General features: G+C 44.2%; 1 long non-coding RNA gene across 1 annotated transcript; it reads right to left on the minus strand.

The window, feature by feature from the left end:
• Positions 1-2,790: 2,790 nt before the first annotated feature.
• Positions 2,791-4,723, minus strand: LOC125633218 (uncharacterized). Its single transcript, XR_007355537.1, has 2 exons — positions 4,663-4,723; positions 2,791-4,020 (listed from the first exon to the last, which is right to left on the minus strand). It is a non-coding gene; the product is annotated as an uncharacterized LOC125633218 (long non-coding RNA).
• Between the last annotated feature and the right edge of the window lie 10,515 nt (positions 4,724-15,238).

Raw genomic sequence — 15,238 nt, forward strand, 5'->3', positions numbered from 1 at the left:
TTGCTGATTCGGCTTTTATTTCCCCCCCACAATGTTTGAGGCTTTCTGGGTTCCAATGAAGGAACCAGTCAGGGAGAGGGGAAGGCTGGGGCTTTCCAAAGAGTCTACATTGCACAAATCCCAGCCTAAAATGTTAATGTCCGTTCTTTCCAGCAGTGCTGCTATTCTAATACTAGCCATGCATCTGCTAGACATTCTTCACTCATTAGCCAAAATGCCTCTCTGTTTCATTTTATCAATGGTAATTGGGCTTCCTAGTCAAATACGTAGATTGTAAGCTCACCGGGAGAGACAGTCGTTTTGTTCTGTGTTTGCACAGAACAGTGGGGTCCAGGTTCAAACTAGAGAAATGGTCTGAAGTAAATAGGATGAAATTCAATAAGGACAAATGCAAAGTACTTCACATAGGAAGGAACAATCAGTTGCACACATACAAAATGGGAAATGACTGCCTAGGAAGGAGTACTGCGGAAAGGGATCTGGGGGTCATAGTGGATCACAAGCTCAATATGAGTCAACAGTGTAACACTGTTGCAAAAAACCCAAACATTCTGGGATGTATTCGCAGGAGTATTATAAGCAAGGCACAAGAAGTAATTCTTCTGCTCTACTCCGTGCTGATTAGGCCTCAACTGGAGTATTGTGTCCAGTTCTGGGCACCACATTTCAGGAAAGATTTGGACAAAATCCAGAGAAGAGCAACAAAAATGATTAAAGGTCTAGAAAACATGACCTTTGAGGGAAGACTGAAAAAACTGGGTTTGTTTAGTCTCGAAAAGAGAAGACTGAGAGGGGACATGATAACAGTTTTCAAGTACATGAAAGGTTGTTAGAATGAGGAGGGAGAAAAATTGTTCTTCTTAACCTCTGAGGATACGAAAAGGAGCAATGGGCTTAAATTGCAGAAAGGGGGGTTTAGGTTGGACATTAGGAAAAAACTTCCTGACTGTCAGGGTGGTTAAACACTGGAATAAATTGCCTAGATAGGTTGTGGAATCTCCATCACTGGGGATTTTTAAGAGCAGGCTGGACAAACACCTGTCAGGGTTGGTATAGATCAGGGGTCTCAAACATGATGCGGCCCGTGGAGTTATTTGCTGTGGCCCGCCAAGCTCCGCACGCCCTCCCACAAGTTATTTCCTGCGGCTGCCAAGCACTCCTCACCCGCCGCCCTCCCTCCCACCCAGAGCGCCCACGTCCCCGCACCTCTGCCTACCTCCAGGTGCTTCCCGCCGCCAAACAGCTGTTTGGCAGCACTTAGCGCTTTCCAGGAGGGCGGGGGGAGGAGCTGGGAGCCACACGCTCAAGGGAGGAGGCGGAGAAGAGGCAGGGCAGGGGTGGGGATTTGGGGAAGGGGTTGGAAGAGGGGCAGGGAAAGGGTGGAGTTGGGGTGGGGACTTTGGAGAAAGGGTTGGAATGGGGGTGGGGAAGAGGTGGGAAGAGGCGGGGCAGGGGCAGGGCCTCATGGAAGGAGTGGAGTGGGGGTGGAGCCGGGGGTAGCGGGGTGTGTGTGTCAGTGATGCGGCCCTCGGGCCAATGTACTAGTCCTCATGTGGTCCTTGTGGTGATTTGAGTTTGAGACACCTGGTATAGATAATACCTAGTCCTGCCTTGAGTGCAGGGGACTGGACTAGATGACCTCTCAAGGTCCCTTCCAGTCCTATGATTCTATGACTAGGGCTTCTAGGCACTACGGTAATACATATAATAATAAATAAATAAATAAATACAGAAACAAACTAGTCTTTACTTTCACAGTGCCACTCCAGCTCTCCCTTTGTACCTTTTTTCCCTCATTCTTGTCTTTGAGCTGCCTTCCAGAAGTCGTACACATTTATATGCTATGGTAGCGTTCAAAGGCCCCAGTGTCTACCGGCGGCCCCATTGTGCTAGGTGCTGTACGTACATAGAAAAGACACAATCCCAGCTTTGACGAGCTTTGCTGACCTTTATGCTTAGAACTCCCTCCCAGTGACATGGAGTGACCAAACTCTTTGCTAATATCCTTCGTTAGTCATAAAAAAACACTTAGCTGTTCTATAGCTCTTAAAATACACCTCTTCCTTCCAGCATGCAGAAATACTGAGAAGTAAAATAACAGCACTGTAAAAAACCAGGTCAGTTCACATTCATAGTGCTGGCTTTGTTCCTTTAGAATAGCTTTACTCATGCTTAGTAGTCACTTACTGTACATGTAGTTCAATTGAAACCAATAAGGCTGGGGAAAGATGCTATTCAAGTTGAATAAATGTATTAATCTAGTCATCAGAACATTAGAATGGCCATAGTGGGTCAGACCAAAGGTTCATCTAGCCCAGTATCCTGTCTTCTCACAGTGGCTGGGGCTAGGTATTTCAGAGCGAATGAACAGAAGAGGCCATTTTTCAGTGAGGCTTCAGAGGAAGGTGCAAAACCAACCCATTACAAAGGACTGCGTTAAGAACATAGGAATGGCCATACTGAGTCATATATATATATCAGTCAATATAAAACTCAGGACTCCTCACACACAGACCACACTATCTAATGAACTCTGCAGCCCCCATGCCACCCCATTCCCCTTCAAATGTAAACCCTGTTGCAGGGATACACCATGAAGCGCTCTGTCAGTGCTTAACAATAATAATTGTGACTTCAGCGCCCTCGTGGCCAAGATGGCATCTGCTCTGCAGACAGCTCTGGCCAAGAGAAGGTATACGCAGGAATGCAGCAGGGAAAATTCCTTCCACCCCAAGGGCACCTGTTCCAACCCCCCCAGAGTGAACACACCCACCCATAGGAAAATGGATATAACATAGGGAAATATTTATTTACAGAGGGATGAGAGGAGAAAAACGACAAGGGGAAATATAGGGGGAGCGGTAAAACAGGGTTGCATCCAAACCAAGGCCCCACAATAGCATAGTTTGAAAGGGCAGACACTGAGCAATGTGTCTGCACACAGAGTTCAGGAGTCCTGAGAAAAGTTCCAGTCCGGTGCGGAGTCTTGGGTGCTCCTGGTCGTTTTTGGCGCCAGTAAACTTTCCCCAACAAACCCCTCCAGTGCCCTCTTCTGCCGCTCTCTGCAAAGCCACACAGAGCGACCACCTCCCCACTTAACTAGCTACAGCCTCCCTCCTTATTCCCAGTGCAGAGTCACAAGCCCCAGTACTCACAGCTCTGGACAGCAGTGATACTGGGTCCGGTCTGTCCTTCTCAGGCAATTTCTTCCTGGCACAGTGCTTCTTCTGGCTACTGTCCTGGGTTGTCCCCGATCGGCCACCCTGTACTTCCCAGGCTTTAGGTAGGTTCTCTGCTGCTTCGCTTTGTGAGGGCCTGTGGGCTGCAGCCCTTCTCCCTCTCTCTCTGGCTCCAGAGCCACACCTTGGAGTTTTCTTCCTTTCTCTTACTACTCCCCTTCCCCCCATAAGAAAAAGATTTAAAGGGGCCATGCTCTCTAAACCCCAAAGGGGTTACATAATGAATAACAATAACAATGAAAACAAAATATAGCAATAAAATAATAAAAGATGGAGTAGGGTGAACAGTTCTCAACAAACAATTTATTTGGCTAATCACTGTTTTTCCAGCTTGCAAGTTGTTCCTAGACAGAGATTTTTAACAAATATCTGTGGCTTCACATTCAAGCAGCCATGACGATTGGTCACTTAAGGCATGTGGTATTGTTTATAGTCCCTGATTAGATGGCCTAATGTTTATAAACTACATTTGCTTTCACTACAATTTATTTTTGTGATTAAATAAATTTGACATTCATTTTCCGTAAAAGAAGTTCACGGCAAGCTTCCATGGCCGACGGTATTGTGTAACCCATGCTGGCAGTGTGTGGGTCTTTGTCCCTCTCTGGTGTCTGCACCCATACCAGGTTGTTGACTTTGCTACTGCCTATAAATTCTGTAACTTGCTCTTTCAGCTCAGGAAGTAGCTGTGGGTGGTTTTAGATGCAGATGGTCCAGAGTTCAAGTCCCACACTTTGACCCACAAACATTTGTTCAAACAGGCCATCTCTCCCACAAACATCTGGGGGAATAAAAGAGTTGGAGGGTTTCACTGACTGTGGAAGTGTCTAATACATACATGAAATTCTTTTTCTGTTCATTATCCCAGCTCTTATAATAAGTACAGACTTGAGGAAAATATCATGCCTTGGTTTTAAAACCTTAGCCAGGCTTATAAACCAAATCACTAAAGCACAGAGGTACAAGGACTGTACTATTGTACCAGCTACTTACTTATCCCTAGGTGTTCTTCACCGCACTGCTCCTGAACATAAGCTAGGATTGTATTAGGAACATTAGTGCCACCAGAGCTAGACTCACAATCTCCACTGATTCATATATGCACAAATTGCTAATTACTTTCAGCCTAAAGCCAAGACCAGAGGTTTTTTTAAATCTTTCATAATGCACTTAACTATAACATAACCACTTAGATCCAGTCATGTGTTTATGTAAATTTATCCACTATCTAGTCAACATTTTTTTTCCAGGCTTGAGAAAGGCTGCGTCCCAAGTCAGCCCAAAATATTAAACCTAACCTTATGCAATGTTTTTATGGGTTTGAACATCTGATAAAAAGTAAGTCATTTCAGTTCTTAAAATATTCATTAGCATGCTTCTTCAATTAAAATAATATTTTGGGGTGGATTTTTTTCTCTCTTACCGTGTTAGCTTTGAAAAAACAGGTCACCTCTGCAGATAGATTGCAGCAAATCTGATTTACGGCCAGACCTTACCAAAAAGGAATCCCTATGAAATATTCACTTTGATTCAGCTGCTATGGGAAAATATAAAAATAGAGAAAGATCAGGACATGCTACACGAAAATAATTCATTCCACTGTATATGAAGAACAGGGGAATCTGGAAGCATCAATGATTCATCCTCTGCTAATACAAATTCAAAGTTGAGGAAATGCTGGGTTTTGTAAAACAACAGCCTGACAAGAATTAAGCTGCCAACAATTGTTTGAGATAATTATTTCCTGAAAAATGGGAAGATGATTGTTGTGTTATTACCTGATGTAGCTTATCATGCTTTCTATAACCTTCCTCAAAGGTGTTTCTATCCAGATTGCACTATCTACAAACATATTAACACTAGGAACAGCTAGTGCACTGTTTTTGTTTGGGTTTTTTTTCACTCTGTGTCACTCCTTTTTCTAGGCATATCATTTTCACGTTCTACTAATACAGTTTTCTTTGTCAACACATCGGGTCAGGAGCTCCTCAAATTGTTGAGGGCAATGGAACTATGCCAATTTACACTAGTTGAGAATCCAGTCCATAGATGTTAGAGCCAAGCAAATAATTCACGATGAATAATTTATTACATTAATTTCACTTTCTTTTTCTGTTTATGAGTGTCTCTAATTAATTTTTTTATTTAAAATGATTTGCAACATTTTCTTCAGTGAACAATTCTTGGACTGCAGATCATTCAATCTATTAATAGTACAGTTAAACACTCAGTTGATCTGTGGTGTTGATCTGAATATTCCAAGGGCTCTCAAACTTTTCAATAGTATGGAACACGTACCTCCAGCATCTTGATCATATGACATACTTTGTAGCGAGGCATAGGAAGGGATAGCTCAGTGGTTTGAGTATTGGCCTGCTAAACCTGAGTTCAATCCTTGAGGGGGCCATTTAGGGATCTAGGGCAAAAACTGGGGATTGGTCCTGCTTTGAGCGGGGGGGTTGGACTATTTTAGATTGGCTATTAGGAAAAACTTTTTCACTAGGAGGGTGGTAAAACACTGGAATGTGTTATGTAGGGAGGTGATGGAATCTCCTTCCTTAGAACTTTTTAAGGTCAGGCTTGACAAAGCCCTGGCTGGGATGATTTAGTTGGGGATTGGTCCTGCTTTGAGCAGGGGGTTGGACTAGATGACCTCCTGAGGTCCCTTCCGACCCTGATATTCTGTGACTTTTAGGGGGAGGGATAGCTCAGTGGTTTGCGCATTGGCCTGCTAAACCCAGGGTTGTGAGTTCAATCCCTGAGGAGGCCATTTGGCGATATGGGGCAAAAATCTGTTGGATGATTTAATTGGGGATTGGTCCTGCTTTGTGCAGGGGGTTGAACTAGATGGATGATCTCCTGAGGTTCCTTCCAACCCTGATATTCTATGATTCTAACAAGAGCAATTACTTGCATCAGAAACTAGTGAGTGTATCCTTAGCAGTCTTTGAATGTGCTTTTAACATCTAAAAACAAGGAGGAGGATCCAACACCATGTGATCATTCAGCAACAAGTGACCCATGGACCACAATTTGAAAACCACTGCAATATACATTTGCAACTGAATTGAGCTATGCATGGCAATCTAATAACGGCAGCATGTGTCAGTAATCAGGGCTGCAGCAGAGCCAGTCTCTGGATAACCTAATGAGCTCAGCTGGCCTGGAGTAGGCTGCCTGATTGGTTTCATCACCTGATTGGTTGGAAGAGTTAGCAGACCAGCTCTTTAGCCCAGCAGTGGTTCAGTGGCTGTTCAAAGCCTTTGCCTACAGCTGTGATAGCTCCTTGACCCCAGCCTTGCTCCTGCTTTGCTTCACTAATCTGGTTCTGACCCTCGGCTCTGATTCCTGACCTCTGACTCCAGCAGTGACCTTTGGCTCTAGCATCTGGCCTCTGACTCTGGCTGTGACCATTGGCCCTGGCACTTGACCTCTGACTCTGACCCTGGACTCCAATTTCTGGCTACCAACTCCTGTTCTATCCACTAGTCCTAACTCCTGCTCCAACCATTAGGCTTGACTCCCCATGTCCTGGTCATGTGACAGCATGGTCCCATAGACAGGACAGTGGGGAGACATGCATTCTATCCCAGAGCTCTCCACTCACCTGTTGAGTGATTATTGGCAACTCACTCTCTTCCCCATACCTCAGTTTCTCTATCTGTAAAATCTGTAAAATGCTTTGAGATATACAAATTAAAAGCACAATGTAAGAGTTACGAATTAGTAGAGGCCAAACTGGCCATGATGCCATTTTAATTAAGGTTGCCTAACACTTTCCATTATAAGTCCCAGTTTTCAGTTGCTCAATAATTTTGTCAAAATTTAATTGTTTGGGCTGAAATTTTCCCTGCTGGGTCTTTGCCTGCAGTTTAATTTTTAAGTTTAAACAAAAATGCTTCTAACAAGGTTAGGAGAGAATAAGTAGTTTTGCAAGTGTTAGTTTTATTCCTTACCATTTCCTTGAGGAGCTTCTCCATGTGCAGGTCAGAGACAGCATAGGGACAGCCCTGTGTTTAGAGATGGTGCCTGTTTTTGTCTCAGTGAAAATACACCCAGATTTTGACCTAATTATAAGTCTCTGAAAAGCATAATTTTGCACCTGCTTAGTAGTGACTTGCTGATAAAATATCTGCATATTCCAACTCTACTGAGCATGTTTTCAGGCCCTGGGGACCTTCCAACATGCCAACTGCGTGGAGTATGTGCCAAAGCCCCACAGACTTTCCTATGTATGAGGGAGGGAGAGAGAGTGCTCTGGAAGGGACACAGTCAAAAGAGCATCAGCACAACACCCCTTGGCCTAGGAAAAGTTGTGCTGATCTGAGTCATCCATGACTTCTGATCTTAGTTACATCAGTCAGCAGAAGAGCTAATTCTGTACACTTCGTGACCCCTGTTACTGATCAAAGCCCCATTTTGTAACCTTAGGAAGCAGGTACATATCATTTCTCCCAGATACATTAGCCAAGAGTTTACACGGGGTCACTTCAGGGAAAGTGATGACTAGCATACACACATTTTATGCACTTAGCGACAGCTCCTCTTGGAATGAAGGTGCCAAATCTACGTGCTCGGGTGTGCTGTAGGTGTCCACTAGACCACATTCCCTTCAAAAGCCAAGCCTACAATTCCCAACACTCCTCTGCTCTCTGTTGCACCAGTTCTATAAGCTGCCAGCAAAGTGTCCATGTCACATACTTCTTTAGTGTCTGGATAAAAGATTACAGGCCACTACTACTGCAGCAGCTTCTCCTTTAGTGAGTGGCCAAGGTCTGTGCTGTGACTCTCAAGGTCCTGCTTTCACCTCACTGAAAACCCATGCACAGAGATGTCACAGGGTCTGGTTTATGCCCAAGCCTGAAATCAGACTCTTGGGAGTGACTCCTATAGTTCGCTGGACCCAAGGGTCCACACAGTTCCACAGAGGTGGGCCCATGGCCGCCGCAACTCCAGAACTGGTCCTTCTGGCATCAGCCATCCCCGTCTGCCTCCATGGCTCCCTAAAGTGAATAGAACCAATCCAAACTCCTACAGGAGACTTGTACTGTACCCCTTCAGGGCGCAATGCTCTCAGTAAGTTATTTACAGTGACATCAGGCAGCCTTTTCAAAACAAGGTAACCATCTATTAATCACCTGGGCTACAGAATCTGAAAGTCCTTACGATAGCATAGAGAAGCAAAGGCTGAGGCAGAGTTCAGGGTGGCTAAAACCAGGGCTTCTTCCAGCCAAGCTTAGTGTTGCCATTCATGCATTCCTGGAACCCCGGATATCCCTGTACTTCAGGGAACAGTGTGGGTCTGCACCTGGCAATGTGACCCCACTCCCACCAGCTGCATGATGGGTGCAAGGTTACGCCACACAGGGACGTCATTTTTAAGAGTTCCCTGCCCCACCCCTGCCAGCGTGACCTCGGACACACAGCACATGGGAGGTCACGCTGTGTGGGGGCGGGGTGCTGCATTCTTAAAAATGGTGCTCCCACGTGTGATGTGACCTTGCACTGCATGCAAGGTCACGTTGCATGGGAGAGAGAGTGTTTTTAAGAACACCTTGCTCCGCTCCCACACAGCGTGACATTGCATGTGAGGACATACCGGCAGGGTCAGAACAGCATGCTCTTCAAAATGCCCCCCCGCCCCGCCCCGTCCGGTACCTGACAAAACCATGTCTGGTTTTGTCTGAGTACTGGATGAGGGACAAACCCTAGAAAAGTAGAACTTGTCTGGTTTAATGCTGGATGAGTGGCCTGCCTCTCTCTCTCTGCCTCTCTTTCTTTTATCTGAGTTCCAAGTCAGCCACTGTATGTCTGAGAACTCAGCGTTTAACACAACCACTAGGCACCTCTTGTCTTTGTCCTCCCAGACCCAGTCCAGACAGTCCTAGTGGCTCTGTCTCAAATCCCTAGCCTGATCTCCCATGTCCTAGGAAGAAAATAAATTCTTTCCCCCATCTGGGCAGTGATACCAAGGTGATAGTTACAGTCATACGGCCAGATAAAAACACTGCAGAAAATTCCCACATTCGTCACAGAGGTCAATGTAATTCAACATGACAGAAATGCTGGGGTTTAGTCTTTTCTTTAAAGGCTTTTGAAATGACGTATAAAAATGACATGAAATGAACATTAAGTTGCCAAGGCCAGAATTAAGGTTGGCTTTGGAACTTTAATTCAGCCTCCTCATGTGTATGCATTGTGAGAGAGTTCTATTGGATTCTTGACACGTTCAGTGCACAGATGGGCAATGAATGAGGCAAAGGGTTCTAAGAAGTGAGAGCATGTTTCTTGTACTAAAGGCACTGGACTAGGACCCAGGAGAGCTAAATTCTCTTCCTGGCTCTGCCATGGATTTCCTAGGTCCTGTTGGGCATCCTATCACAATGCATATGCTTGAAAGAGTCCAAATGAAGTTGCACGGACAGCCTTCATTCTGACAGGTTTCAGAGTAGCAGCCGTGTTAGTCTGTATTCGCAAAAAGAAAAGGAGTACTTGCGGCACCTTAGAGACTAACCAATTCATTCTGACATTTCCTATCTGTGTTGCCAACCCCAAACACTCTGTCAGGACCCCAGAAATTCCTGAGATTGATTTAAAATTCATGAGATTTTAAGTAACAAATGTGGGGGTCTTTTTATTTGCCTTCTGGTTTTTGAGCCTTAAGGCCTAACATTTTCAAGTTTTTCTCCCTAGCCATGAGAACTAGAAACTGAGATTCTTACACAATTGCAGAAATCCAGGAGCTGGGGCTGTAAGAAAAACACACAGTAAAATCAGGAGAGTTGAAAACAATGCGTCCAGTGCTTGACTTTGCAACCTTACTATTTTAATGTGTGTGTGTGTGGGGGGGGGGGGTTGTATGTAGTTAATATACAATTTGTGCTGCACTGGTCAGTCCTATGCCATGTGGTATTGCCTCTGTTCCCTGATGATATCACTTTTTTAACTAACTAATGCAGCACAAATTTCAAATGACATTGTAATGTATAATGTTTGAAATTCACACTGTGTTTCAGAGTTAGGCCAGTCAGAGCAGGAAACCAGAAGCAAGGCTACATGATGTGTCTCACTAACGGACTCAGGTCCAGCTGCAAATTTTACTATTGTCCGTGCATTCAACATTTCTTTTTGATGAATATTGAAAATTCAAGCTAAAAATCCATTGCATGTGAGTTCTTCTATGGCCTCCATTGCCAGAGTGTCTGAGTGCCTTCCAGAATTTAGTATATTTACCCTGACAACACCCCTGTGAGGTAGGGAAGCCCTATTATTCCCATTTTACAGATAAGGAACTGAAACACAGAAAGACTAAGGCCCAGATTCGCAGAGGTATTTGGATGCCTAACTACCATTGATTTCAATAGGAGTTAGGTGCCTAAATAACTTAGACGATCTGGGGCAGACAGGCTAAGTGACCTGCCCAAGGTTACACAGGACGTCTGTGGCAAAACAGGGAAATGAACCTAGGTGTTCCAAGTCCCACATGAGCTCACTAATCCCTGGACCATGCTTCCTCTTTGCTTATTGCCTCATTTGGCTTCTGATCTTAACTGGGTATAATTATTAATTAATTATTATTATGCATTAATGCTACTGTCAAATTGAAATTTGCTTCTGAATGCAACACGTATGTGCAGAATTCTTTTTTCCACTCTGCATTCTCTTCAGATAGGTATACAGAAGCCATATCCTCAGATGGCAGAAATCAGAATAGGTCCATTTATTTCAATGGTACTACACTGAATTACACCCACTGAAAACCTGGCCCACTGGTGTGGAGTTAAATATTCTGGTTCTGTATTAATTTCCTCAAGATTTGTGCAGCTTTCCGCTTTTCGATAAGAAATGGCGCCACTCCTCAGAAAGCAACCTTCTGGATCATTCAAAGGTACGTCTTTATAGAAACTATTCAGAAGATGCCGCCTCCCTCAAACAAAGAGAGAAACACATTGCAAAGAGAGTAAATAAAAAAAACAATTTGGTGCTAGATTTTAAGAGCAACTGTTTGCATCAGTGCTGTCTCATGAAAAATCCTGCATTGATACACGACTACCACAGTGTGGTTCTGCGTTATGAAATAAGAATCCATCCTCTGCCCTTTGGTAGTCCATGAGTATGAGGTGTGTGCTTGGTATAATATGGAATGCAATGTATAATTCAATACCATGTTGCTTAATGAGTGGCTTTTATTTTGGAAAGTGGGCTCAGCGGATAATAATTATTGTATGCATGGCATGCCAATCTGATCAATAGACTGCTGAAGCATGTGAGGCCTGCGCTGCCTAGCCCCGCCATTTGCAGCCTAATTAGCAGCTGCTCAGAGATGGGAAACAGGTGCAGATCCGGGCCCAGGCCAGGGAAGTCTGCCTGTAATTAACAAGGAAAAAAGGGTCAGATATTGGGAGGAATATCAAATCTAGGTCCACTGGGGCCACCATGCTGGCCTCAAAGGCATAGTCACCTGAGATCTTAGGCATGCTAATGTAAATTATGCAAGCTTTCAAACAACATGGCTGCATAATCAGTTGGCAGGGAGGAAACGACTGGCTGTTTTGTGTGGTTTAGACTGACTGTTGGGCGGGGGGCAAGGGGGAAGGAAGGGGAATTCAATTTTCTCACTGTGTGCTTTTTGTTTTGCAAGTACCAATATTTTGCTGTTGTGAAAACAGCGTGCAGAGTGCCTGACTTCTCCAGAAAAAGGAAAAATTACAATCTAGGTGTTTTCCCCAGAGCAGATTTCATCTCATCATTGTTCTTGGTGGGAAGTCTGTTATATTAAATAGTTATTTCAGAGTTAACAACAAACCAACAATAATTAGCAGATAAAAATACCTACCAAATGAGGAGAGGTTATAAGGACTGTATTTGTTTAGAGCTTTCAGCTTGCAAAACACTTTGTAAGTACTCAATTAATATAAATGTCACCATGTCATCCTATTTCTCTTGGAAACCAGAAAATGTATGTGAATATTGTTGTTATTCTTATTCTTCTTATTGTTGTTGTTGTTATTATTATTTATTTATTTATTTATTATTGTGATGGCTGTTAGAGGCATCTGTTAAGGTTCTAGGTCTTATTGTGCTAAGCACAGTGTGTGCAAAATAAGAAAAATATAGTCCTTGCCCCCAGCATGCTGCCAATACTGTAATGCAGGGGTGGCCAACCTGAGCCTGAGAAGGAGCCAGAATTTACCAATGTACATTGCCAAAAAGCCACAGTAATATGTCAGGAGCCCCCCGTCAGCCTCCTTGCCACCCCCAGCACCCCCTGCCCGCTGGCAGCCCTGCCGATCAGCACTTCCCCCTCCCTCCCCGTGCCTCCTGCGCACCGCGATCAGCTGTTTTGCAGTGTACAGGAGGCTCTGGGATGGAGGGGGAGGAGCAAGGGTGGAGCAGGCTCAGGGAAGGGAGTGGGAAGGGGCGGGGGCCTTGGGGTAAGGGGTGGAGTGGGGGCAGGGCCTGGGATGGAGCAGTGGAAAGTTGGCGCCTGTAGCTCCAGTCCCGGAGTCAGTGCTTATACAAGGAGCCGCATCTTAACTTCCGAGGAGCCGCGTGCAGCTCCAGAGCCATAGGTTGGCCACCCCTGCTGTAATGTATTAATGACCACGTAGAACCTAATGGATGTTCGTATGCTGCACACCAGAGCCGTTTAGCTTTTCACTGGGCATAGAAATCAGATCTCCGTTTTAGAAGCACTATCCTTTCCACTTCAGCTAGAAGAGGGTCTCTCTTTATTGGCATCTGTATCTGCTATGACACACAGCTAAACAGTTCTGATTCCACATCGTTGATGGCAGTGGTATGTATACACGTCCGTCAACTTATTAATTGCGCTGTTGCAAAATATGCACCCTTAAATACATAAGCGCGCACGCACACAAAATGAGGAGATGTGAGGAAAGAAAATAATAAAAGAAAACCCACAGAGCATGGCAGTCCCTTCTCTTGTAACACTTTGATATGCTAGGTGCAATTTCCTGGATATTAAACACTTCAAATTAAAAGGTTTATATATTTTAAAGAAGAAGAAGAAGCAGCAGTTCCTGGGCATTCATCTGGTAGAATATTCTGAGGAGAATTATATTTATATTCTTAAAAGGAGGACACAATATAATAAGATACATACCACTGAACATTCACCAGACAAATAATCTACAGAGCCTCAAACGTCCTGCTTTATTTCTCATGAGACATATACAGAAACATACCGTTCACTTTTGTCTTCCGATGCGGGCAGACTGCAAGGAGACCTGTTGAGATGCACAGGCATCGCTACCTGCTAGCGTGCTTTGGTCTTTGCAGCCACACCACGCGTTCTTATGTAACTCCACACATATACCAAAAAGAAAAGGAGGACTTGTGGCACCTTAGAGACTAACCAATTTATTTGAGCATAAGCTTTCGTGAGCTACAGCTCACTTCATCGGATGCATTCAGTGGAAAATACAGTGAGGAGATTTATATACATAGAGAACATGAAACAATGGGTGTTATCCTAACCCTAACCCTCACCCTCACCCTCACGAAAGCTTATGCTCAAATAAATTGGTTAGTCTCTAAGTCCTCCTTTTCTTTTTGCGAATACAGACTAACACGGCTGTTACTCTGAAACCACACATATACCAGTGTCACTGAGAGTAGAACTTGATTCACCATTAGAGCTGGTCGGGAATTTTTCAACAAACCATTTTTTCTTTGGAAAATGCCACTTCCTCCAAGCCAAAACTTCTCTGTGGGAAAGGATTGGTTTTGATGAATTGCCTGTTTCAAACAAATTTTGACGAAAGCTTGTCAAAAAACATCCTGTGTTGGTATTGTCAAAGAAGAAAAAAGTCTGTGTTTTGATTCAAAATTATATTTCTGGTAGAAATCTTAGTTAATTTATAGTACAACGTGTAATTTTTTTTAAAAAAAAGTCAAAACTCAGATGAAATGTTTTTAAATTAAATATTTTTGGGGTTTTTATGTATTTTTTTCACAGAATTATTTGAGATTTCAACTTGTCAGCCAAGATGGGATGGGAACTTTTTTCAAAATCTTGAAAACTCTCACAGTATGGAAAAACCCAGGTCTACTTGATATATGTTAATTAGCAAGAAAAAACAAAAGGGAAAATTATAGTTCTTTATCATTTGTACTGTAGTCCCATCTAGAGGTCCCACCCATGATCAGGCCCTGTCTTGAAGAGGAAGAATTGTCCAGTCAGTTGAAAACTATCCTTGGATTTGGGAAGCTGCAGTTCAATCCCCTGCTTTTCCACACACTCGCTGTGTGAACCTAGCAAAGTACTTTAGGTACATAAGTCTAAACTTTAGATCCTCAAAACTCTTGCTCAACTGCCATCTAACCCTGTAGTCACCTAAATTTTCTAGTCATGTAAGTTTTCACCAGTAAGTTACCTAAACACTCACATTTCTACCAATGGGTACGTGCAAAGCTGCCTCAGTCTTAACACCACAAAGCCACTCGATACATAAGCCCAGATGGGATCCTCAGACTACGATTCCCCTGCCTATTTTGCCCGTGGGGCCCAATCCCATAGACCTTCTCAGAGCACAAAGGGCAGTTGAGATGGTGGTGGACCCCCTCGCCCCCATACTAAGCAGGTCATTCATCGGGTTTTATGCTGGACAGTCCTGTTTTTGTATGGTTTGTCCCCTGTCCAATACTGAGACAAAACAGACTAGGTTTTTCCAGTATCATGCACAGAGGATGCCATTTTGCAGCTCCCCTCCCCTAGCAGCGTGAACTCCTATGCACAATGTGTGTGAGCTCATGCCATGGGGGCAGGACGTTTTGCAAAATGGCATCCTCCGTGTGGTGTGACCACCGTGCATGCGCGTCACACCACTGGGGCAGGGACAACTGAGGGGACATCCTGTGTTCTGGAGCTACATCAGTAGCCACCGCACCCTATACACAATAGTTCAGATCTTAGGGCACTCAGGTAGGATGTGGCCAAACCAGGTTCACATCCCTATTATGCCTGATTCAGAAGA

Source organism: Caretta caretta, chromosome 3 (assembly GCF_965140235.1).
Source record: "Caretta caretta isolate rCarCar2 chromosome 3, rCarCar1.hap1, whole genome shotgun sequence".
NCBI classification, from domain to species: Eukaryota; Metazoa; Chordata; order Testudines; family Cheloniidae; genus Caretta; species Caretta caretta.